This window comes from Mesocricetus auratus, unplaced genomic scaffold, assembly GCF_017639785.1.
Source record: "Mesocricetus auratus isolate SY011 unplaced genomic scaffold, BCM_Maur_2.0 Super-Scaffold_100691, whole genome shotgun sequence".
Lineage (NCBI taxonomy): Eukaryota > Metazoa > Chordata > Mammalia > Rodentia > Cricetidae > Mesocricetus > Mesocricetus auratus.
The window spans coordinates 14,169,720-14,194,645 of NW_024429267.1; the positions used below are offsets into that span (position 1 = coordinate 14,169,720).

The window sequence follows — 24,926 nt, forward strand, 5'->3', positions numbered from 1 at the left end:
CATCTAGGCTTTGAGTCTACAGTTAACTAGAAATATTAGGGTTGGCATTACAAGTATTTGTCATTTTAACTTCCCTTCCCATTCCACTGTAAGTTTTAACTATTTTTGCCAATCGTGAATTAAATGCTTTCCCAGGGTTTCATTTCATAGCATTATGGTTAACCATCTCAATTACAAGAAGACCAGATACTTACAGATTTCCTTGTTTTATTCATTAATTTAATCTTTCATCTTCTCTTTGTACCTATCTGTCACAAATGTCATAGTAACCCAGAAAATACGTGATGTTACCCATCCTGGAAATGCCTAGATGCAATTTTTTCTTATTGACATCGACTCATCTGCCATGTACACATTTTAAAAAAATTAACCATGAGGAAAATATGTCTATCTCATGCCCACCTGCACAGCTTTAGTGATCTTGTCTGTATGTCCAGAAGTATAACCCTAATGGCAACAGAGGTGTGTCTGTGACCATAAAACTTGTACCCACTGTGGTTGATAAAGAATTAAATTAAAGAGCCAGACAGAACTCTCACCCTGGGTCCTAGAAGATCCAGACACTTTCTTCTTGTATTGGAGAATCCTGGAGAGAACTAGAGTAATTTGGTCACTACAGGGAAAATCTCCACCTAGCTGTTCTCTGTCTTTCTCTGACTGATAGTTGTTCTTGTCTGCTGTTATGATCAGAAAAGGATGGGCTGGGTGATATTTCCAAGATGCTCAACAATGACTGTTAACAGCTATTAATAGACTGTTTAAGATGCTCTGATGAGTCCAGATAGCTACTAAAAAGAAGTACAGAGTGTCTCTCAATAGCCTCAATAATCTGTTGGTTGCAGGTGTGTACACAGTTTTTATAGAGACTCCTTTCCTCTGCTTTAATGGAGTTTTCTTTCTAAAATACTGAAGAAGATGCAAACTCAATGACTTTAGGCAGTGTTTTATAAGTAACAGGTAAAACTGCAAGAGAAAGCAAATGTGTTTGAAGTCAGTGAAAGTTTGCATTTTTTGCAAATAATTATAGTTGAATTTAACTCATTTGTAGTGGATATCTCTCCAAATATCACCAGCCTTGTCAATTTACAGATACAAATGAGGTCATACTAAAGAAAGTGTCTATACATTAGGGGTTCTTGCTTCCAACTTCAGAAACTCAGCATCCTACAAGTACTTCCTGGGTTAGATAGGAACTCCATGCACTCTTCTGAGATTATCCACTCACTTCTGAATCTTCTCAAAGAGGTTCTCATGGAGGTCTCCTGAGGTACTTCTGCACTCCATAATACCTATTAGCCCATCCATAAGGGAATGCTAATAGATCAGATTTCATGAGGGGCTCATATGAGTCCTCACAGTCACTCAACCCCAATATTGCAATGGTCAGGGGTTAGGGAGGTGTTCAGTTGGTAAAGTTCTTGTTATACAACATGGAGACATATACTGGTTAGTTTTTTTGTCAACTTGACACAAACATGGATGTATCTTAGAAGAAGGGATCTCAATTGAGGAATTTTCTTCAACAAGGTGGAGCCTTTTCGTGATTGACAACTGAATGTGGGAGGACCCAGCCCCCTGCTGTAGTACCGCCCCTGGCAGGTCCTAAGATATATAAAAATTAAAGGTGAGCAAACCATGGAAATAAAAGCAGTAAGTAGTGATCCTCTGAGGTCTCTACCCTAGCTCCTGCTCAGTTTCCTGCTGTGGCTTCCCTCAGTGACAGGTTCTAGCTTATAAGCAAAAACAAACCTTTGCCTCCCCAAGATGCTTTTGGGGTGTTTATCGTGACAAAAATGGGAGAGGGGCAACTAGACAGGACCTGAGTTCAGACACCACATTTAAAGGGGGCAGGAGTAGGACATGGTGACACATGCTTATGATCCCAGCACTGGAATGGTCAGCCAATCCAGTCAAATTGGCTAGTTCCAAATTCAGTGAGACACCCTGTCTCAAAACTTAAGGTGAAGAAAAACTGAGAGAGAGAAGTGGTGTTGGCTCAGTCCTCTACATGAATAAGCACACACATACACTGGCATACACACGTGCACACAAAAGAAAGGCAGTGGGGCTGGAGAGATTGCTCATCAACCAAGACAGCTTACTGTTCCTGCTAATGATGCAGATTTTGGTTCCCAGCACCCATATGGTGGCTCACAACTGTTCATCACTCCTATTACAGGAGATCCATCACCCTTTTCTGACATATCTGGGCTCCTATCCACATGGTGTACATGTATGCACTCAGGTACACAGTCATACACATATTCCTTTTTAAGTAACAAACACTCAAGAACACAGTCACACACATATTCCTTTTTAAGTAACAAATTAGCCTCAGCTAAATAGATAAATCTCAACAGAAATGTTTAAAACAATAGAAAGGCAGTGGTGATCATGCCCAACCTATAGGAGGCAGTTACACTGCAGAGAGAAAGTACCTCAACAACATAAGGGTGACTCACAAGTCAGCAGCTGACCTTGCACTAAGTGAGGAAGAGCTGAAAACTTCCTAAGATCTGGAACAAGATGCTCACATTCTCTATTTTTATTCAACAGGCTTCTGAAAGTTCTAGCCAGAGCAATCAGAAAAGAGAAGGAATAATTGTCATCAAAATTGGAAAATAAGGCCTAAATCAACCTTTTCTGATGATGTGGCCTTACATTTATGTCACTTCCAAATCCTACCAAGAAACAGAATAGACAAGTTCAGTAGTGATTCTCTACACAAAAGCTATATACTAATACCAGAGGCATATTTGTATGCCAACAGCGAATAACCTTAAATTTACATAGAACTACAAACACAATGGCCAAATCCTTCTTGAATAAAATAGTACAATGTGGGAGGCATGATATAGCGTCATTCAAAACCTTCTACAAAGCTATTGTAATCAAAATGATATGGTATTGGCATTTTTAAAATAAAAAATAAATGCATAAAAAATGGAATAGCATAGAAATCTTAGAAGTCAGACCAAACAAATGCAGCCAATTTATGATTGACAAAAGTACTAGGAACCAACATTGGAGAAAGGACCAGTTTTTCAATAAATGGTAATGGGGCATTTGGATATCCACATGCAAGAGAATGAAACTAGACCACAACAAAAGACATAATACATTATATCCTGAGTTGCTGTTTATTTTTTATGATTTTTAAAACTCTGTGTGTGTGTGTGTGTGTGTGTGTGTGTGTGTGAACATGTGTGCAATACACATAGAAGCCAGAAAAGGCTGTTGAACCCTGGAACTGAAGTTACAAAAGGATGTGAGCCACTGTACATGTGTTCTGGAAGCCACTGGAGTCCTCAAAAAGAGCAGTATATGCTTTTACTGCTAAGCCACCTCTCCAGCCCCTGTTATTGTTTATTTGTTTCTCTTTTTCGCTCGTATTTTGATTGTTTTTGTTTCTGCTTTTATTATTATTTACAATTTTGTATGTTGTTACATTATTACATTTTAGCTTGTGTCTTGTCAGACACAGCCTCACAATACTCCCTTCTTTTTCCCAAGCAGCAATTGTTCCTCTACAGTGTCTCAGCTCTAATGTACCTGCCAAGCTTCTCATTCATGCTCTATTCCATCTTCCCTCTTTTTCCCATTCCTTTCTAGTGTCACTATTTACATATCAATACCCTTAGCTTTAAAAACAAAAAAAGCCTTTAAACTACAGTTTTCCCAACCAATACCCTAGTGTTGGACTTTACTAGGGACATAATGAAATGTACAAGTGCCTTCCACTGCAAGCCAAAACCAGGATTGCCTACTGGTAAATCTTTATATAAGTTACTGCAATCAGCCTCTCCCCTAAACAGCAGGAGGAAACACAATTCCAAATAAAGACGACTCACCAGTAGAACTCATACAAAATAAAATAAGGAAACCAAATAATAGGTAAAAGAATAAACAGCTGAATAACACACTCTTTCCAACAGATGTTCAAAACACAGCAAAAAAAAAACCCACAGAGATGTGAGACAACAACCCACCGTGACATCTCTACAAGCTCACTTCCTCAATACCCCAAACCACAGATAATGAGATGGCTGAAATGCCAGAAAAAGATTGCAGAGCTCTACTTTCAAAAAAGATCAATAACCATATAAAGAATTCAAATGAGCAGATGAACAAAGTAAGGAAATCAATGTAGAACCTAGACCAGAGAGTTACCACAGTGGGTGAAATGGTCGGTAACTTGGAAGAGAATTTCAAAAAGCATGAAGGAAAAACTTTATCGAGGAAATTAAAACTCTCAAAAATGACCAAACAGAAATTCTGGAAGTTAAAGATTCAATCAATAAAATAAGAGAATGGAACAGCCATCCATAGACATGACCAAACGAAATGGATTTCAAGAATAGAAGATAGGTCAAAATAAATGCAAACAGATTTTGTTTTAAAAATCAATTAATAAGCATGACTGACTCTACCAAGGGTTTTGGCATATGTTCAAAAGACCAAATCTAAGAATTCATAAAGTAGAGCAAAGAGCTAAGACAGAGTCTCAAGGCACAGATAGTTTATTCAATGTAATCACTGAAAAAAATTTCCAAATCTAGAAGAAGAAATATACATTCAAGAGGAATTTAGAACCCCAAATAGGCGTGGCCTGGAGCAAATCTCTCCATATCATATCAAAATGTCTAAAACACAAAGCAAAGAAATCATACTAAAAGCTATAAAAGACAGTGGAAGTCAGCCTGCAAAGGCAAAAGGCACAATGAGGTCAGATCCCTTGTCAACAACCCTAAAAGCCAGAAAATCATGGAATGTTGTGCTTCAAGCTCAGAAAGTAAATAACTGTCAAGCAAGATTGCTATACCCAGCAGCGACGTCTCTTAAAATGGATGGGGAAATATTACCATGACAAGCTAAGCACAAATTAAAGCAACTCATGACAACCGAGTCATCACTGCAGATGACACATAAAGGAATATTACATACAGAGGAGGAACAAAGACAGTTCCAAGATGAGTGCATAAGAAAAAAGAAATTTTGTAGGAGAAATAATTGAGCCAAGGAGTGGTGGGAAGCAAACTCAGTATGTTCATCAAAACAAGACAGCAAATCCTTAGCTGGTAAGAAGGAAAGAATTACCAAACTCCTGCCAACCAGAGCAAGAACCAACAAAGAAAATGCACACATGTTCCAGACCAAAAAAAAGTGTGATGGCAAATGAAAGTGTAATATGTGGTGAGTACTAACAAATATTAGGATAAAGGTTAATAAAATAGAGACAAAATGACAATTCAAAGAATCAACCAAACAAAGATTTGGTTCTTTAAAAAAGATGTAGAAGATTGTGAAATCCTTAGCTAAATTAAGCAAAAGAGAGAGGAGGCCCAAATTAGCACGGTTAGAGTTCCCAGGGAAAACTAAAGGATCAATATAGAATGTTTTGAAAACCTACATTCCAAAAAGCTAGAAAAGTTATAATGAATAGATGGATTCTTAAGCACATACATCCACCAAAATTAAATCAAGGTACACACAATTAAAACTGGCTTATCATAAGCAATAAAATGGAAATAGTAATGAAAAGTCTGCCCACAAATAAAAGCCCAGGACTAGCTAGATTCACTACAAGATTTTATCAAATTTTTAAAAAATACTTAATATCAACACTTCTCAAACTGTTACACAAAATAGAAAAGGAAGAAACATGATGAAATTCATTCTACAAAGCTAATATTACTCTGACACTAACATTGGATAACACTCAGACACAACTAGAGGACAGTTTTCCTGATGCACATAAACGCAAAAGTTTCTAACCAAGAACTTGCAAATACTAGAACATACTAAGAAGTTGATGCATGATAACTAGATTGATGTCATCCCAGAATTGCACAGTCAGTTCAACATATGAAAAACAGTAAATGTAGCATGTATCAATAGACTTAAGGACATGATCACATGATCATCTCAATAGATACAGAAATAGTACTTGACAAATTTTATATGATCTTCCTAATAAAAATCCTAAAGAAAATAGGAATAAAAAGAACATATTACAACCTACTAGGCTATATATGATAAATCTATAGTCAACATTATATTAAATGGGGAAAACCCAAGAGGACTGCCTCTAAGCATGGGATGAACAAGTGTGTCCATTCTCCCCACTAACTCAGTATAGCATCCAAAATCTTAAATATGTAATAAGGACAAGAGAAAGATATAAATGAATACAAATGGAAAATAAAGAAGTCAATTTATCCCTATTTGTAAATGTTATGATTCTGTGCTAAAAAAAAACACTAGGGACTCCTCTATAAAACTCTTAAATCTGATAAATACAACAAAGTCAAAAGATTAAAAATCAACATACAAAAATTAGTACCTTTTCTATATACTATACTTGCCTTTACAAGGACGAAATCAGAAACAGTACCCCATCACAATAGTATATTTACCTAGGAGTAAATATAACCAAAAAGGTAAAAGGTATCTACGATGAAAACTTTAAGACACAAAATAGAAATTAAGGAAGGCAGTAGATCAAGGACCTCATTACCTCACAGGTTAGCATGATTAATTCTGTGGACTTGATTTATTATCTAAGTTAATCTACAGATTCTACAAATCTCCATGAAATTTCCCATGATGTTCTTCACAGAGCTAGAAAGAAAAATCATAAAATTCATAGAGAATGACCCCAAAAAATGCAATAATCTTACGCAGAAAGAGTATAGTTGCTCATTTGAGATCACAATACCAAATCTCAAGTTATATTACAGAGCCTTAGTGACAAAGATAACAGTATTGACATACAAACAGACATTTAGAGAATGTCCCCATAGACTCATATTGAGGCTTGATTCCTAGTTAGCAGAAACATTTAGGAAGGATTAGGAGGTGTGGCCTTGCTAAAGTAGGTGTGGTTTTGTTGAAGGAAGTGTGTCACTGGGGATGAGCTTTGAGGCTTCAAAAGCCCAGACCAAGTCCAGTCTCTCTCTCTCTCTCTCTCTCTCTCTCTCTCTCTCTCTCTCTCTCTCTCTCTCTCTCTCTCTCTCTCTCTCTCTCTCTCTTCTCTCTCTCTCTCTCTCTTTCTCTGTTACTTCACCAGCACCAAGCCTCTGCTGCTTCTTGCCATGATGAACATGGACTAAACCTCTGAAAAAGTAAGGCCCCAATTAAGAATTGTTTTGGTCATCATGTCTCTTTACGGCAATCAAACAGTAATTAAGACTCCAATGCAGCTATTGACATCTAATTTTTGACAAAAATATCAAAAAATGTGCATTGGAAGAGGACATATAAATGGTACTGGTAAAACTGAATATCCTCCTGCAAGAGAATGAAATTAGTTAGAACTATGTCTCTTATTTTACACAAAAGTTTGTCCAAAATGGGCCAATGACTTTGGTATTAAATGTCAAAACTGATAGAGGAAGCATACAGAAAATGCTTCAAGTTAAAGGCATAGGAAAGAACTTTCTGACAAGGACTCTGATAGAATCAACGCCAAGAATGGACAAATGGAATTTTATGAAAATAAAAATGTTCTGCTAACCAAAGAAAACTACTATATGAGAGTAGAGATAGACCATAGAGTGTAGTGAAAATCTTAGCCAGATATTCTTCGGACAGAGATTTAATATCTAGAATAATATACTATGGTGGTTTGAATAAAAATGACCCCCATAGGCCCATAGGGTATAGTACTATTAGGAGGTATGGCTTTGTTGGAGTAGGTGTGGCTTTCTTGGAGGAAGTGTGTCACTGGGGGTGGGCTTTGAGGTATCAGAAGTTCAATCCAGGCCTGGTGATTCACTGTCTCTTCCTGCTACCTGCAGATCCAGATGTACAATTCTCAGCTACCTCTCCAGCACCACATTTGCCTGCATAACAACATGCTTTGCACTCTGATAATAGTGGACTAAACCTCTGAAACTGTAAGCCAGTCCCAGTGGAAAGTGTTCCTTTATAGGAGCTGGTATGGCCATAGTATCTTTTCACAGCAATAAAACCCTAACTATAAAGAACTACAAAAATTAAATGCCCCAAAACAAATTTTCACTCAATAAATGGGATAATAAACTGAACAGATAGTTCTCAAAGGAAAAAACACAAATGGCCAATACTTAATTTTTAAAGTGTTAAACATCTTTATCATTTAGGGTAATGCAAATTAAAATCTGCTGGAAACCCCATTTTACTCCAGTTAGAATGGTTATTATCAAGAAAACAAATGAGGGCACATCCCAGCAAGGATGTAGAGAAGGGAAAACCCTTTCTCACTGTTGGTGGGAGTGTGTGATGTTGCAGGTAGTACAGAAAACAGCTGAAAGGAGCCTCAAAAAATTAAAATAAAACTATAATATGATCAATCTAGACCACTATCAGGCATATACCCAAAGAATTCTATATCCCACCACAGAAATACCTGAATATTCATATTTATTGTAACCCATTTGGCCTTCACATCCCAAATTTATAAGCTTCCAATACCCTATATTAAATTGCTGTCTGCTAACCTGGTGGACTCTGTGGAGTCCAGTCAAGCCCTGGCAGTAGGGGATTCCCTTCTGTATATATGTCTCTCTTATTGGTTGATGAATAAAACTCTGATTGGCCAGTAAGTGGGGCTATATGACAGGAAGAAGTAAGGAGAGAGAGGGAAGCCTTGAGAGAGATGCCATGTAGAGGCAGAAGAAGTAACATGCCAGGGCATTACTGAGTAAGCAAAGAACACATGGAAACACTTAGATAAATAGAAATGGGTTAATAATTAAGAGAGAAATAGCCAGTAAGATGCCCTAGCCATTGGCCAACAATTTAATAATTAATATGTCTCTGTGCGCTTATTTGGGGCTAATCAACTGTAGGACCAGGCTGAAAAGAAATTCCAGCTACACCCTGGCCAATAGATAAAGAGGAAGAGAAACCTCTCAAAGACCAAAGAAAGTTGCTCTAAAGAAAAAGAAAATGTGTACAATGGCCAGAAGGTGGTTGATTTGACCAGAAGAGAGACATTTTCTATGAAGTGAAATAGAGTTCTCCCCTCAAGCCCTTTGAGTGCTTCCTCAGTATGTTCTTTCTTGCTAAAACACTTCTTGGGTTGTTTCCTTGCTCACTGTTCTTATCTGTCTATCCTTTCACAGCATCCTAAAAATAGAAATTGTCTTTGTCATTATCATTGTCATTGGCTGAGCATGGGGCTTTGCACTTAGTCACTCCATTGATGCCCTTTATCATGTAGAATGTAGATGTGGGTCTGGAAGAAGTCCCTAGTTTCCTTTTATGGACAGTGGGAAGGGGGTGGGTCTCCTCTTGGTTGTTGTTACTGTATTATACAGCATCAAAACATCTGTGCATGCACAAAATTGGGTTTTTCAACATTCTTTCAGGGAGTCAAGAAGGACATACCAAACTCCACTCCTCCCCAAGGACTTATATGCAATTAATGGTAGTTCGGGGAAGGAGAGATATTTTCCTCAGTGGTGTAGCTCTTATAAGGTAGTCATTTTTCTGTAAAAACTCCTCACCCAGACTCCTGTAACAACCCTATCAAACTCATACAAAAGAAAAACAGGACATGAAAATAGAAGGAAAACTAGTTGAGAAGAGGGAGGGGATCAGAGAGAATGGGTGGGAGCAAGAGAGTAATGGGGAATGAATATAGTCAAAATACATTATATACATGCATGAAATGTCATAATGAAACCCATTATTATGTATAATTAATATGTAATAATATAAAGCTTGCCCAAAGGAGGAATGGGGTCTAGTGGATCCTGCCAACTGGAGTCACCTGACAACCTTGTTCTGGCCTGGTGGTTCTCCAATTTGTATTTATACCTACACACGCCTCCTCCATCAAAATATGACATACACAACTAAAAGATATTGAATCAAATATTAATGCCCGAGATGCCCAGGCATTTTTTGTAATGTTTTCAACCTCCCTCACAAAGGATTTTAATGCACTCTTTTAAGTTTAGTTCAGCACAAGGCAATCAGCAGATATCAATTTCTCTTGAACTACAAGACTTGTTAACTGCAGAAATGCTGCCCATGCCCTATGGAGGGAAAGACTCAAGGAAGTCCTCTTGTCTGTAGACCCTGGCATGAGACCACCAAGAAGCATTTCCATGCACCTGGTGAACCATTTGTCTCTTTTTTTCCTTTCCTTTTTTGGGGGGCAAGGGGGGGTGTTTTCAATTTTTTTAACGTATACAGTTTTCCATCTGCATGTATCCCTGTAGGCCAGAAGAGGGCAACAGATCTCATTGCAGATGGTTGCAAGCCATCGTGTGGTTGCTGGGAATTGAACTCAGGATCTCTGAAAGACCAGTTAGTGTTCTTAACCCCTGAGCCATCTCTTCAGACCCTCTTCTGGAACGTTTTTAAAGGGAATTTCCCTCTGTCCTACATCCCCACCTATATACTCTACCTATTAGACCTGTGATCACCTCATGGCCACAGTTGGTTCCTCCCCCTACCTGTTACAGTCACTGCCTGTGAACAGCAGTGTCTCCTGTGAAATACCATGAATTTTCACCTCAGGTGTCCTGGAGATTTAAGCATCATGGCCCTCTTAGCTAGAGAGTAATGTTGTCAGTCCTCACATTCTGTCAGCTGTTCTCCAGATCAAATATCTGCAGAGCTGAGTGCATTGAGGCAGGCATGAGGCAAATGCCTCTTCAAGGTACTGAGAAGGCCCTCCCCAGTAGGACTGGTGTTTGTTCTTACTGAAGGGCCCCCATAGAAGAGTAAACACAGAGTGAAGCAGACACGTTACCTGAAACCAAGCTGGTCCACACAGTAATTTTGTGACCTTAAGCAAATCATTTGACTTTACAGAGCCTCCAAGGGACCCATAGGAACCTGGTGATTGCTTCTGACTGTTTAGGAAGGAGGTGGAGACTCACATAGCCAGAGTTGGTCTTGTTGTTTATCTCTTTTCTTTTCAAGATTGATTTTATTTTCAATTATGTGCATGAGAGAGAAAGAGATGAATTTGAGTGCAAGTGCCCTTGGAAGCCAGACGTGTCAATCCTCTTATAGTTTAAGTTGCAGGTCTTCTGGCTTGGGTGCTGGAAACCAAACTCTAGCCTTCAGCAAGAACAGTACACATTCAACCGCCGAGCCATCTCTCCACCCCATCAGTCTCCTTTTATAAAATCCTACTTAGAAACCTGCAACTTTCTGAGCCCCAACACAAGATCATATTTGGATTTAGATATAAACTTGCCTGAGTAAATTACCAGCACCACGTGCCTTATTTAAAGACTCAAGAATAAATTTATGGAAATTCTAATCCCTGTGCCCTGCACATGAAACAGTCAATAAGTATTCATTTCTTATTCCCCCTTTCTGGATTGCAAAGAAACTAGGTAATAATATTTGTTCTCAAGAGATTTTTGGAGACAATGTTATAAAAATGCCTAAATCAATAATACACACTAAGAATCATGATGATACTAGTAATGGGACCAGGGATGCACTCAGCTTTTAAAGTGCTTGCTGAGGAGTAGTGCCACCCACTGGGCCAAGCAAGACAATTCTCACTGCCATGTCCACACGTATGTCTGATAAAGACAACTCTTCAGCTGAGATTTCTCCTCTCAAGTGACTCCAGGTTGTGTCAGGTTGACAACTGAGGCTAACCATGACAGGCCAGCACACACATGACACACATACACATGTACATACACATACACATCTACACACATAGACATATACATACAGCATATGCACACACAATACTAACAGCCACTACAATCATCGTCACACTAGTTAAATGACTTTAAGGTACAATAATGGCTGGAGTATGTGGTTGTGTGGGTTTAATGTGACACATTTGTCTTTACACATGGTAGCATTTGAGAGGGGTGGGTTTAATATCACTGATGTATCAAAAGATTTCTGCTCCATCTCAGCCTCGTGTTCAGTTAGATAAGCAGGGAAACCAGATAAGGAACTTTTAGCAAAAGCCTAACATACTTGCTTTGCTCCCCAGAGCCCATCAAGGCTGACAGTATCTGACCTGCACATAACCACCTCACCTGCTGCATCTCCTTAGGACACTGGGACCTCCAGGGGCAGAGGGGGCTGGTGATAGCAAAGGTCTGTGGATCATGTGGCTTCTGAATTTGAGTTCATCTAATTTCTGCCTCATTCCATATACACATGTAGTAACAGATAAAATTTCAGTCGCCCTGTTCATTTTTTAAATAATTCCTTCTTCTGTTGCTACTTCATTTAAAGTTAGTGAAATCAATGAGTTTCTGTGGCTTAGTAGTATTATTCTATTTAGCTTTAACTGCTGAACAAAAGTAAAATATTATCTTAAACAGAACTTCACCAGGACAGGTGTAGTAGGGTACGCCCTTAATCCCCAAACTTATGAAGCAGAGACAGGTGGATCTCTAAGAATTTAAGGTCAGCCTGGTCTACATAGAAAGTTTCAAATGACCAAAAAGCAAGTTGAGAAGGAAAGAGTTTGGCTTACACTTCATCATTGCTATTTATCACTGAAGGCAGTCAGGACAGGAACTCAAACAGGACAGGACCCTGGAGTGAGGAGCTGCTGAAGAGTTGATAGAGGGGTGCTGCTTACTGGTTTGCTTCCCATGACTTGCTCAGCATACCTTTTTTTTTACAATTATTTTTTGTTTAAATTAGGAACATGAATGCTTCACATGTCAAACCCAGCTCCCTCTCCCACCCCTCCTCCCTAGTTCCTCCACCAGCCCCCCCCAGCCCCCCATCCAATCCCCACATAATTCCCCAGGGAGGGTGAGGCCCTCCTTGGGGGGATCTCCAGAGTCTGTCATTTCATCCAGGGAAGGACCTAGGCCCTTCCCCATGTGTCCAAGCTGAGACAGCATCCCTCTATTTGGAATGGGCTCCCAAAGATCATTCATAAATCATGATAAACACTGATGTATTACCCAAGGCCCCAGTGATTTCTGTAGCCTCCTCACTGAGACTACATTCATAGAGTCTGGATCAGTCACCTGTTGGCCTCTCAGGCATCAGTCTGGGATTCAAGAGCTCCCCCTTATCCAGTCAGCTTTCTTTGTGGGTTTCACTATCATGGTCTGACCCCTTTGCTCATTACTCCTCCCTCTCTGTCACTAGGTTCCAGGAGTGCAGTTCAGTGTTTAGCTGTGGTTATCTGCCTCTACTTCCATCAGTCACTGGATAAAGGTTCTAGGACCAGCCCACCTTCTTATAGATCCCAGGACCAGTAGCCCAGGAAAGACACCACGCACCTTGAGCTGGGCCCTCCCCCATTGGTCACTAAATGAGAAAATACCTGGATCTCACTGAGGAATTTCCTCAGCTGAAGCTGATGACTCTAGGTTGTGTCAACTTGACACACAAAAGCAGTCAGTACTAATCTTAAAATTTAGTCCCTAATCTTAAAAATGCCCATCTCATCCATGAACACTACCCTCAGTAAACACAGACTATACCTCCTTTCTCAGACAGAACTACCTCCCAGACCCCTGGAGTCGACATGAAAATGAAGCATTATTTTATCCAAGATTTGCAATGCCTAGAAATATTGATTCAGCCTGCTGCCTGCCCAGAAGGGTGTTCTACTTGCTGCTTTGTGCTTGGAGACAATCTAATAAAAGCTTACTGAATAATAAGCAGTGGGAGCCCGCCAATTCTAAAACATGTAGATTGACAGGAATAATCCTCTCCTTGGAACAGATAGGCCAGCAGGCACTTCCCATAAACCCATTACTGTCCACCACCACCCCCCTTCCAACACACGCCAATGGAAGATGGTAGATTATTGGAACTCCTAGTTCTAGAAGAAATTGCTTTCCTAAATTTGACTGCCACACTAAATATAAAATATGGACCATGTGCAATGAAGGGATTGCAGCCCAAACAGCCTTGTTTCTCCAAGGCAGAGGTTAGAAGGTGGATGCACATTGACTCTGAAGGGATGGGGATGGAATGACCTTTTGCCTCGAAAATGGCCACTCCAAGCTATAATTTCAAAGAGAGGGAGGGGTCAGGTATTGGGCTGCAAAGGGTGTGTGGAGCCTCTGCTTGGTTAAACTGTCACCAGGATAAGATGGGAGAAGGCAGGAAAGCAATGACTCATAATTGTGAAGACACAGCCGAGATGGCAGGGAACACTGAGAACACACGATGTGGGGGAGAGGATTCAAAGCTTTTCAAAATAAGCAGGCAACTGTAGACACAAGGCAAGGGATTTGGAAAGGAAGCTATTTAATCTTTACTCATGAAATGTGTGGGGTTTTCGCATTTTGTATTAGTTTTTTGAGAATTTCATGAAATGTATTTTGATCATGCCCCTCTGCTACTCCTCCCAGATACCCCTGCCTTTTCTACCCACCCAACTTTGTGTCCACTTTAAGGAAATACAAACCTATCAAGTCCAATTTGTGCTGACCACACACTCTTGGATGTGGGAGTCTTCCACTGGAATGTTGTAGAACTATCAAGAGTCTCATAGAGAAAACTGATACCCCTGTCCCAGAAGCCATCAACTGCTATGTTTTTAACCATTTTCTTCTCATGTCTATGCTACCACTGTGGTCTACCTGCAGACAAAGTGCCAACACTTTTTACAGGAAAACACTCTATAAAAAACAGTTTCTGGAGCTGAGAAAAAACCCTGTGGTCCATGGACAGTGTTTCAGTCCTAAGAACAGAAACTAAAACTGAGTTAGACAAACAAGCCATCAAAGAGCTCTGACAGCAGTAGAAAGTACCAGATGCTCTGTGGCAGCATTGGCAGGGTATGGGATGCTGCAGTGCAGACTCCAACAGCCCCAGAGCATCTCCTCAGAGGGAGGCTGACACGTAAGCCTGAGACTAAGCAGTTGAGCAGGAGTGGACATTGTGAGCTGTGGGAAGATCTAGGTGGCATAGATGCCCTTGGCCTCCCGGCTCTGGTCACAGAGTGTTTGGGTAAGAGGACAATACAAGCTGTCTGGCTTCAATTTCTGCTGTGATTGGTGTTTGGGAAAGGTAAGCCTGACCTCATGAATCATGAATAAAAAATGAATTGTCATGTCTCTCTTTTATCTCCAGAAGAAGTGTCCTCATTTGGCTTTCTCCAGCCATCTTTCCTAGGCCACTCACTGTCCTTTTTAACCAAATCATTCTTAGTGAATGGAATACATGGAAACTAAACCCAAATGTGGAGAAGGAACAATTAACAGCCATTGCAGCTAAGAATGCCTTCATTAGCTTGGTATGAGAAAGAAAAATGACAGAGTAATATTGCCACCAGCAACTCCTAAGTCATGTGATTTTTTTGAAACAGATCAATGTTGGTTGCCAAGCAACACACACATCCAGAGAGAGACAGAGAGAGAGAGAGAGAGAGAGAGAGAGAGAGAGAAGCATTGCTACATTTTTGATGAAAATTTTTTTAGAAATCTTGTGAATTTGACACTGATGTCATCATTGCAATTATTTTAAGATCTATGTTACCTTAAAGGAAGATCAGCCTCATTAATTGAGAAGAATTTTGGTGAACAGTGAGCAAATACATCTGGTAAATGAATAAGCAAGCAGGAGCAAGGCTGGAAATCACAGCTGCCATCTTGGAACACTTTGTTAATGACATGTGTATGTTTATTAATGAGTTTATTGCCTTTGTGTCATACTTATGTCACCATCAAATATTAATGTTTTTTATATTATAATAATATCTATTGATAGAGCTGAAATCTGTTTCCCCCGTAGGTGTCACCATGAATAATACTTCTGAAATACTAAAATCAATAATGAGAATATTAGGGGGGCATTATAGTCTGTCGATGAAATGATTCTGCTTTAAATGCCGCGTGTAGCATAAACCACATAAACACACCAAGTTATCATTTTAAATACATAAACACATGCATCATGGATGTGTATCTTATCATACACAAGAATATATTGTCAGAAATAAGAGATGAAAGCCACTCAGTAAACAGACAGGGGCTCTGTGGATCCTGAGTCAAAGTCGAGAAGCTTCTGGTTGTTGGAATTAATGAGCCTGTGTTTCTTTCAGCATGACAGAAGATCATGTACACAAGTGGGAGTATAAATGGCTCAAATAAATCCTCCATTCATTTACCCCTGGATAGGATGGATGCGTGCCTGCCTCCACTCACTCCTCCCTTAATGCCAAGCTCCTGCTCAGAGGCCTTTTTCCCCCCTCACTCCACATTACTTGAACAGGATTGGATAATGTCAGTATGAACAAGAGCCCTGCCTGAAGAATACTAAGGCACAAATGTCTGCCCTGCTTCTGGGGCTCTGGGCAGAGGCGCCGGCTGGTCAGGGCAGCCAGGAGGCTGGCTGGACTGTGTAAGAATCAATACCGAACTTCAACCCACTGCTTCATGGAATTGCTGATAAAGAGAGAGGCATGGCAGGCTGTCTTAACCAAGGGAGAAAATGTACACCGATTCCACAGGAGCACAGCCCCATCTAGATTCTGGTTAAGTGTTAGAACACCTCTGCCGGGTCTTTTAATTGCTCTCCTAGGCCAGGCTGGCTGCAGACACCAGGTCAAAAGCAAGCTCCCCTGTTACCCTTTGCTTCCTGCAGCCTCCTCAGTCTACCCACAGGGGGCCTCACCCTGGTGAGCACTGCTAAAACCTTGTCTTTAATTGCTCACACTTGGACTAATGCAAGGGTGAATGCCCCTGAGCCTAGACAGCTCATCTGACAAGGAGAGAGCATCACAGCTAAAAGACCTGGAAGTCCAGCCACCTTAACCATGTGACTCCACAGTAAGCCCCCTCAATCCCTTTGTTAGTAGGAAGGCCTCTCAACTATCCTAAAGAAGCTCCACCATATTGGTTTAGTCAGAACCTTCCAACTAGCCTGACCACATAACTCCCTAACCATTCAGAGCCTAAGTGGAGAAAAGGCTTGTGTGTGTGTGTGTGTGTATACGCTCAGGAACACACATACACAGGCACACACAGGCAGAGAATTATGATTCTAAATGATAAGGCCCAAGGATTTTCAGTATTTAAAAATTATCCCTAACTGTACTTTCAGGGAGATTGTGTGATTTCTCCCATCCACTGGTTTCCACTTCAACTTTGCCCTAGACTGACAAGTTTATGTCTCCAGAGCCCAAAACACACAAGCCTGTAAGAGAAAAACAGAAACAAATGCCTACCTCTTTCATGTTGTTTACGCAACATCTACCTTAATCTCCCAAGATCTGAGTGGGTGACCAAAGCGTTCAAGGTTAGGCAGTCCTGGGGGTACAGGAGGAAAGGCAGTTGGAAGAAAAGCACAGTGCTCAGAATTAGCTTTGCAAATTCAAATGAGGATGTTAGAAAGATGGCTACAGCACCTACTGCTCTTGCAGAGGATCCAGGGTCAGTAGACAAGACCATCAGTAACTCCAGCTCCAGGGGATCTAATGCCCTCTTCTGGTATCCACAGGCACTGCACACAAGTGGTACACAGATACATGGGCTGGCAAACACCCATACATATAAATAAAAACAAGTAAATTTTTTTGAAAAATATTTAAAATGCAAACATTCTCCCACCTTTGAATCATATGTTATGTGAAGAATTGAGAGTTTTCAGGAGAGAAAAATGTGATAATGAGACTCACTATTTTGTATATAAAAGATAATTTAAAAGAAAGAAACAAATTTAATGCTATCTAAAAAGTTAATATGGAAAAAATAAGAGTTAGAGGAGAACCGTACCTGGAATTTATCTGTGGGTCTTCTAGTTCTGTCCTTCAAAATCTCTTGGGGCATGAGAATGAGATGAGAAATAGAGAAGTAACAGGTTTGTTAAAGTTGTCTGAGAGAGAGACTGGAAAGAGAAAGGAGGGGAAACTTTGGTTGGGATGTAAAAACAAACAAAAAACATACATTTTAAGCAGTTTGATGTACAAAAAAGACACATATTTTTAAAAATTAGAAAATTCTGTAACTTGCTAGGCAGAATCTTACATAGTTCAAAGAATCCTAAGAGTTTTGTTTCTGTCATTTTAAGAACTATATCCCAGAAGAAATGGAAGTGACTAGCTCTCATCTTAAACCCTACTTGATTTCTAACCCTAGCTTTAAAAACAAAAAATCCTCTCTATGCCCAGCCTTCCATATTTTTAATAAAGCTAATTAAAGTCAAGGTCATAATTTACAGTTAAAACTCTGAAATATGATTGATCATACCATCCAGGAAAGCAGATAAGCAATCTTCCCTCTCCTCCTCCAAATCCAGTTCTACCTCCATAGCAGGTCACTGGCCGTGGCTTCTGTTTCCTCTCTAGCCCTGTCTCCAGAGGATCTTCACTCAGCTTTTCCCTATAGCCTTCCTCCCTGCCCCCATCCCCTTTGTCTCAGCCACCAACTTCCTAGGCACTTCCTGAAAAGCTGCCAGCCATGCTGGCTAGGGCAGTACATAGGCCAGGTGTTGTGGGGTGTTTTGATTGCACTCTGAAACTCTCAAGACTTGCCAGTAAAGTTAAGCCTTGAATCAGGGGGGCAGAGCCAGTGACTAGCTGACCAGAATTGGCCATGGAAAAGCCAGCAATTTGGATAGAGAAGACACACAGGAAGGGAAGAGTGGGGACTTGACTTTGTCACTTCCGTTTTGATTCTGAGATCAGGAAAGAGACACATCTCTTGCAGTGTCTTCAGCCAAAAAGCAAGGCCAGCTAGTTGCTGCTCCATCATTCCATCTCTCTGAGCTAGCAGGTTTTTACCCCAGCTTTTGACACTTCATTTAAACCTACTTAGCCGTATCATCACCATGGCAGAACTGGGACCATGGGACCAGAAGCCCTGCCAGGCCATGGCCTGAGTATCCAGTGGGGCACTGACTGTGGGGCCATGGGGCCACCAACAATAATTAAAATATTAATAGATTCATGTGCAGCCACTAAGCTGACAGAAAAACATCAGTGAGAGAAATGGGTAGGTGATCTTCAGATCTTCAATCCCCCTCTTTTCCTCCAAGTCCAATCTCCCAGTATCTCCCCTCCTCCCTACTCTTTAGAAGACTACCTGATGAGCCTCTCTTTCTTCTATGCCCCAATTCACAGGGGACTAAGCAGATCCTAGAAGCGCACCCTACTTTCCTTCCTCCTGTGGACCCCTTCAGCTTCCCTCGCCCCTTTTAGTCAGTCCATCTCTATCCCTAACTGTCAGCTCCCAGTACCAAGAAACACATTCTATTCGGAACCCCCAGTGACCACACCTGGAAGGATCTCAGACCTATTCCAGACCAGGCAGTCTACAGCCTCCACATTCTCCTAAAAACCAGAGAGGAAAAACAAAAACCAAAGAATCTCCATCCAACCAAGACAAGATGAGATATAAGCACCTAAACTTACAATCATCCCAAACCAGATGCCTAGAAGTCACTGTAAAATCACAGTCTATATGGCATGCTAAATATGAGTCCACTAGAGCTCAGCAACCCTACTATAGTGTACCCTGAGAAATGCATAAGACAAGGATTTCAAAATACCCTTTATGAATATGTTAGAGGTCTTTAAAGAGGGAATGATTAAATACATTAAAGAAATCTTCAAAAACACAAATAGTGGAATAAAATAGCTCAAGTTTTGCAGCTAGAAATAGAACCAATAAAGAAATACAAACTGCAGATAACTAGGAATGGAAAATTTAGGAACTCCAACAGGAAACACAAAGGCAAACCTCTACAACTGAATACAAGAGATAGAAGAGAGAATCTCAGTCACTGGAGACAAAATTCGAAAATGTTAAATCAAAAAAATTCAGGAAGAAGACATCCAGGAAATTTTGGACACTGTGAAAAGACCAAATATAAGAATAGTAGGAACAGAGGAAGGAAATTAAACCAAGGTCAATGGCACAGGATATATTCTCATCATAAACACAGAAGAAAAATTTCCCAACCTAAAGAAGCATGCAGAACACTAAAGAGACTGAACCAGAAAATAAATTCTACATGGTACATAATAATCAAAATGGTAAAACAAAGAAAAATATTAAAAGCTGAAAAGGAAAAAGATGAAATAACAAATAATACCTGAATTTTCAATGTAGGCTCTAAAAACCAGAAGGGCACAGACAAATGTTCTACAAACTCTAAGAGAACACAGATACCAATTCAGACTACTATTTCCAGCAAAACTTTCAATCATCATAAATGGAGAAAGAAAGACATTCTATGATAAAAGAAAAACAAATTTAAGTAGTATCTGTCTACAAATTCAGCCCTACAGAAGGCACTAGAAGGAAAACCCCAACCTGAAGAAGTTTACCACATCCAAGAAAACACATGAATAAATAGTATCAAACCAGTAAATATTTTTAAAAGGCAGGGGAACCACACCACAACAATAAAAGAATGAAAATCAACTTTGAGAAATTCAATAAGGTTGACAAACCTTTAATCCAAATTAACTAAAAGGCAGAGAGAGAAAAGATCCAAAGTAACAAAATTGTAGAGGAAAAGAGGGGCATAACCACAGACACCAAAGAAATCCAGAGAATCATAGGAATATGCTTTAAAAGCCTGAACTCAACCAAACTGGAAAATCAAAAAGAAATGGATAATTTTATCAACAGGCAACACCTGCCAAAGTGAAATTGATATCTGATGAGCAACTTAAGCAGATCTATAAATCCTAGTGAAATAGAAGCAGTAATTAAAAGTCTACCAACCAAAAAATTTCCAGGGCCCAATGATTTTAGTGCCGAATTCTCCCAGACTTTCAAAGAATTAATGCCAATACTACTCAAAGTATTCCATAAATTGAAACAGAAAGAGGCCAGAATTACTTAACTACGTAAAGACCCAACAAATAAAGAATTACAGACCAATTTCCCTTATGAATATAGGTACAAAATTCTCAACAAAATACCTTCAAAATGTGGTAGTTTGAATATAATTGGCCCCATAATCTCAGAGAGTGGCACTATTAGGAGGTGTGACTTTTCTTTTAAGTTGGTATGGTCTTGATGGATGACTTTTTTTGAAGTTGGTATGGTCTTGATGGAGGAAGTGTGTCACTATGGGCATGGGCTTTGAGGTTTCCCACACTCAGGATACCACCAAGTATCTCAGTTGACTTCCTGTTGCCTGCTATTCCTCCTGAGACACACCCGTCTGCATGCCACCATGTTCCCTGTCATGATGGCAATGAACTGAACCTCAGAAACTATAAGCCAGTCTCCTCAAGCCTCCTTATAAGAATTTTTGTGCTCATGGTTATCTTTTCACAGGCATAAAAAAGTCAGAAAAAAAGACAGAAGTTTGTACCAGGGACTGCAGTATTGATGTGATAGCCCTACCGTGATTTTGTTTGGAATAATATGGACTCTGGGAATTTGGGTTAAGAAAGCAGTGGAATGATTTAAGTGCTGCTTAATGGGCCATACTTGTAGGAGCATGGAAGACAGTGGTGCTGAATGTGATTTGATGGACTGAGAGTATCAAGAGGTTTCAGAGAAGAAGAATTTTAGTATGTTGCCTGGAGATCTTTCTTGTGGTATTTTGCTGAAGAAATTGACTGCTTTTTGCCCTTGTCTGAAGAGTCTGACTGAGGCTAAAGTGAAGAGTTTTGGATTAATTCCATTGGCAGAATAAATCTCAAAGCGACCTAGTATAGACTGTTTTGTGGTTACTGGTGTTAACTCTAATGAAGATATGTAATGAAAAGGAGCAAGCTAAGCAAGGAAATATATTTGAGGAGATAAATAACACCAGGAAGGAAGTGGAATGAAGTCCTGTGTTCAAGGACATAAACGAATTGAGAAATGGAATATAGGGAGTGGTGACTTCATAGCAAGGTCCCACCCGGCTAAGTTTCCAACTTGTGAAAAGGAACTAAAGAAAAGCTTGGAGTCAGGTGTGGTGGGGCAAACCTTTAAACCAAGCACTGGAAAGGCAAAGGCTGGCAGATCTCTGAGTTTGACACAGCCTGCTCTTAAGAGCAAGTTTCAGAACAGCCAGGCTTAGGCAGTGAAAGAGAGAAAGCTGGTGAAGACATAACTGAATGAAGGGGGCCATGTTCCAGCCCCAGTAAGCAGTAGAACTTGGAAGCTTCAGCCACATGGTTCTGGCTTTATAATTAAGGATAGAAGAAATGAGTTATGGAATTTGCCTCTGTACTTAAAGAAAATCACTGAGGCTAGGCATGTGATAGGGTGTCCCTAAATGGAGGCCTCATAGAGAGGCCATGGCATGAGTTCTGAGGTTGAAGCTTGGATTGCCTTAGAGACCCCAGGATGTTAGAAATGCCAGAATCCTGGGATACCTGCCAAGGAGAGTTGCTAGCAGGGAGCAGAAACCAACAGCCTAAGAGAAAGAAGTGTGTTGCAGTCAACAAAGTTAAATGGAGTTGGAGATCTGAAGAGCACTTTGACATCAGACATGAAGATGCAGAGTTTGGAGTTTTCCCAACAGGCTTTCAATCTTGCTTTGGTCCAGTATTTCCTCATTATGCTCCCTTCCCTACTTTTTAGAATGGTAATATATATCATGTGCCATATATATTGGAAGTATGTAATCTGTTTTTTATTTTTACTTTGAACTTTGGATTTTAAAACATTGTTGAGACTGGGATAGACTACAGGGACTTTTGAAGTTAGACAATACACATTTTTGCATTATGATAATGTTACGAGATTATCATGTGTCATGTGGTAGTTTGAATGTAATTGACCCTCATAATTTCATAGAGAGTGGAGATTCTCTCCAACTGGAGCTATGTGCAATTGTGAGGCACCATGTGGGTGCTGGGAACTGAACCTAGATCCTCTGCAAGAACAGTAAGCACTCTTAAGCTCTGATTCATATTTCCAGCCCACTGAGAATTATTCCTACACAGAAATTAATGTGGTCGTGTTCTCAAATGATATAATCACTGCTTAAGAATGAGGATAAAAATTACACCCAATGAGGAATGAGGAAGGGAAACCAATGTGTGAATAGGCTAGAACTTTCCAGTCAGCATGGCTCTGCAGACACAGAGGGGGCTTCTTTCCACAGCTCTCAGAGTCTTCTGAAGCTGTTGCCTAAGAATCTACTCTATGGCCTAATTTGCCTGCAATCACCTTCTCCTCCATCCCCTTCCTCATCCAGCAATTTATCAGCCATCCCTTTTAGGAATCTTAATGTCCTAGAAAAACATCAGCTTTGATGAGAAGGTTAGAAATCCCCTATACAGGGTAACACTCTTGGTTCAAAATAAAATAGCTTTTGTTATTAAAAGATAGTCCAAATTTCAAAGTTGTTTCAGTAATATAACAAATCATGACAATTACATTAGAAGGAATTGTTACTTAACAGTTTCTTAACCCCTTCAAAAAATGCAAAAGAATTAGCATTTGTTTGGTCAAAATGTCGACTCTATTGGACAGTGAAGTAAATTCTCTCTAGATAAACCCCATACTGATCTGACTTTCCCAGTGAAAATCCGTACAGTGACTTCCTAGTTTATTACACCTACTTGAAAAGGGTAATTTAATAAGGCCTCAGTACAAATACTTAATTGTGCCCAGCGATCGACAGCACCTTTAAACAGTTGTGTTTTTGCCAGAATTAGCTAATGGAAGTAGAATTGCCACTTAATGTCTCAGCTTGCACTGGTAGAAAATAAATTGCATCTGACATTCCTTTGGCTTTTAAAGGACATACTCAGATAATATTTACAGTTGGATAGATCTATTATTGCATTTGTTTTCTTGGGTTTAAAAAAGGGGGGAATCAAATGAGTTCTAAGGGATAATATTTATTTGTATCTGCTCGATTTGGAAACCCTGTACACAACATGACTCATTTAGTGGGTATCTAACCAAAGTCTAAATATCTGAATGGAAGTTGGCATTTCAATAAAGGAAACAGCCAGTTGAGTGATGACTGGCCCCTGTGTATGACGTAGTGGTCTGTTTTCAGGGAGGGTGTGGAAAAGGAGTTTGCATTATCGGCACACCTGACACACTAAAATGTTCTCTAGTTGCTGAGAGTAGGATGGAGAGATTCACCAATAGGAAACTGGCTACACACAGGCTGCTAATCTAGATGTGTTAAGCACCTCATTCAGTCCTGAAAACCACACTGGCTTACAGCATGGCTTTGGCATTTTCCAGTAGGATTCCATTACTGTGAAATTTTAGGACAGACAACTCTTGTCAGTGCTGGGGGTGTTGGAAGAAAACCCAGGGTGATGATGATTGTTGCTTACATCTCTATTTCCTGCTCTGGGAAGACATGGATGTAATTTGCAAACCTGAAGAGGAAAGAAGAGGTTGGGACATTGAATGGTGGCATGAATTCATTATATTCCCAAGGAAATACTAAAATTTCATTAAGTGTACGCTTTTACTTCCTTGACTTTGGGTGGGAATAATTTTATTAACTGTCCATTATATTTCTGTGATATCAAAGAGTTGGTACGTCAGTAATTTTAGAATACTTTATGTGCAGAGGTATCTACCTGAAAGGGAAAAATATCAGAGGAAGTACTTTGAGAAGCTTTGGGAGGTGAATCTGAGGTCTTCATCACGGCTTCCCTTCAATAGCCCTGGCAATCTTCCAACTAAGGCTTGTAGCACTGGGTTTCCAGCTCAAGCCTGAGTGAGAACTAAGCCACATTCTCTAAATCCTCGTGGACTCACATTTGGTTTTGATCTAACAGTGAAGAATTAAGTCAAATCTATATTTGTTTCAGACATGTTTAGGAATACTATCCAGTAAGCTTTAACTGTCTCCTTAACAAAACCTAGAGTCACCCAAGAAGGGAGTCTCAGTTGAGAGATGCCCAGAAGAGAATGGCTTGTGGCCTGTCTGTGGAGGCCTGTCTTGATTGCTAATTGATGTGAGATGGTCTATACCACTGTTGGATGTCACATGGCCCTGGGCTATATAAGAAAGCTAGTTCTCAAGCATGAGCCAACAAGCAAGCCAACAATTAGCATTCCTCCATAGTTTCTGCCTCAAGATTTTGTTTCAAT

The 24,926-nt window shown here is 40.0% G+C and overlaps 1 long non-coding RNA gene across 2 annotated transcripts in view; it reads right to left on the reverse strand.

Annotated features, from left to right (window-relative positions):
- The window catches only part of LOC106021435, a 261,306-nt gene that overhangs the window by 12,878 nt on the left and 223,502 nt on the right, over nt 1-24,926 (reverse strand). The window contains exon 5 of one of the 2 annotated variants that reach the window (XR_005874870.1): nt 17,676-17,787. The exons of the other annotated variant lie outside the window; for it this stretch is intronic. This is a non-coding gene — a long non-coding RNA (uncharacterized LOC106021435). Of the gene's footprint in view, nt 1-17,675; nt 17,788-24,926 lie in introns of those variants that run through there. 2 annotated transcript variants of the gene reach the window in all.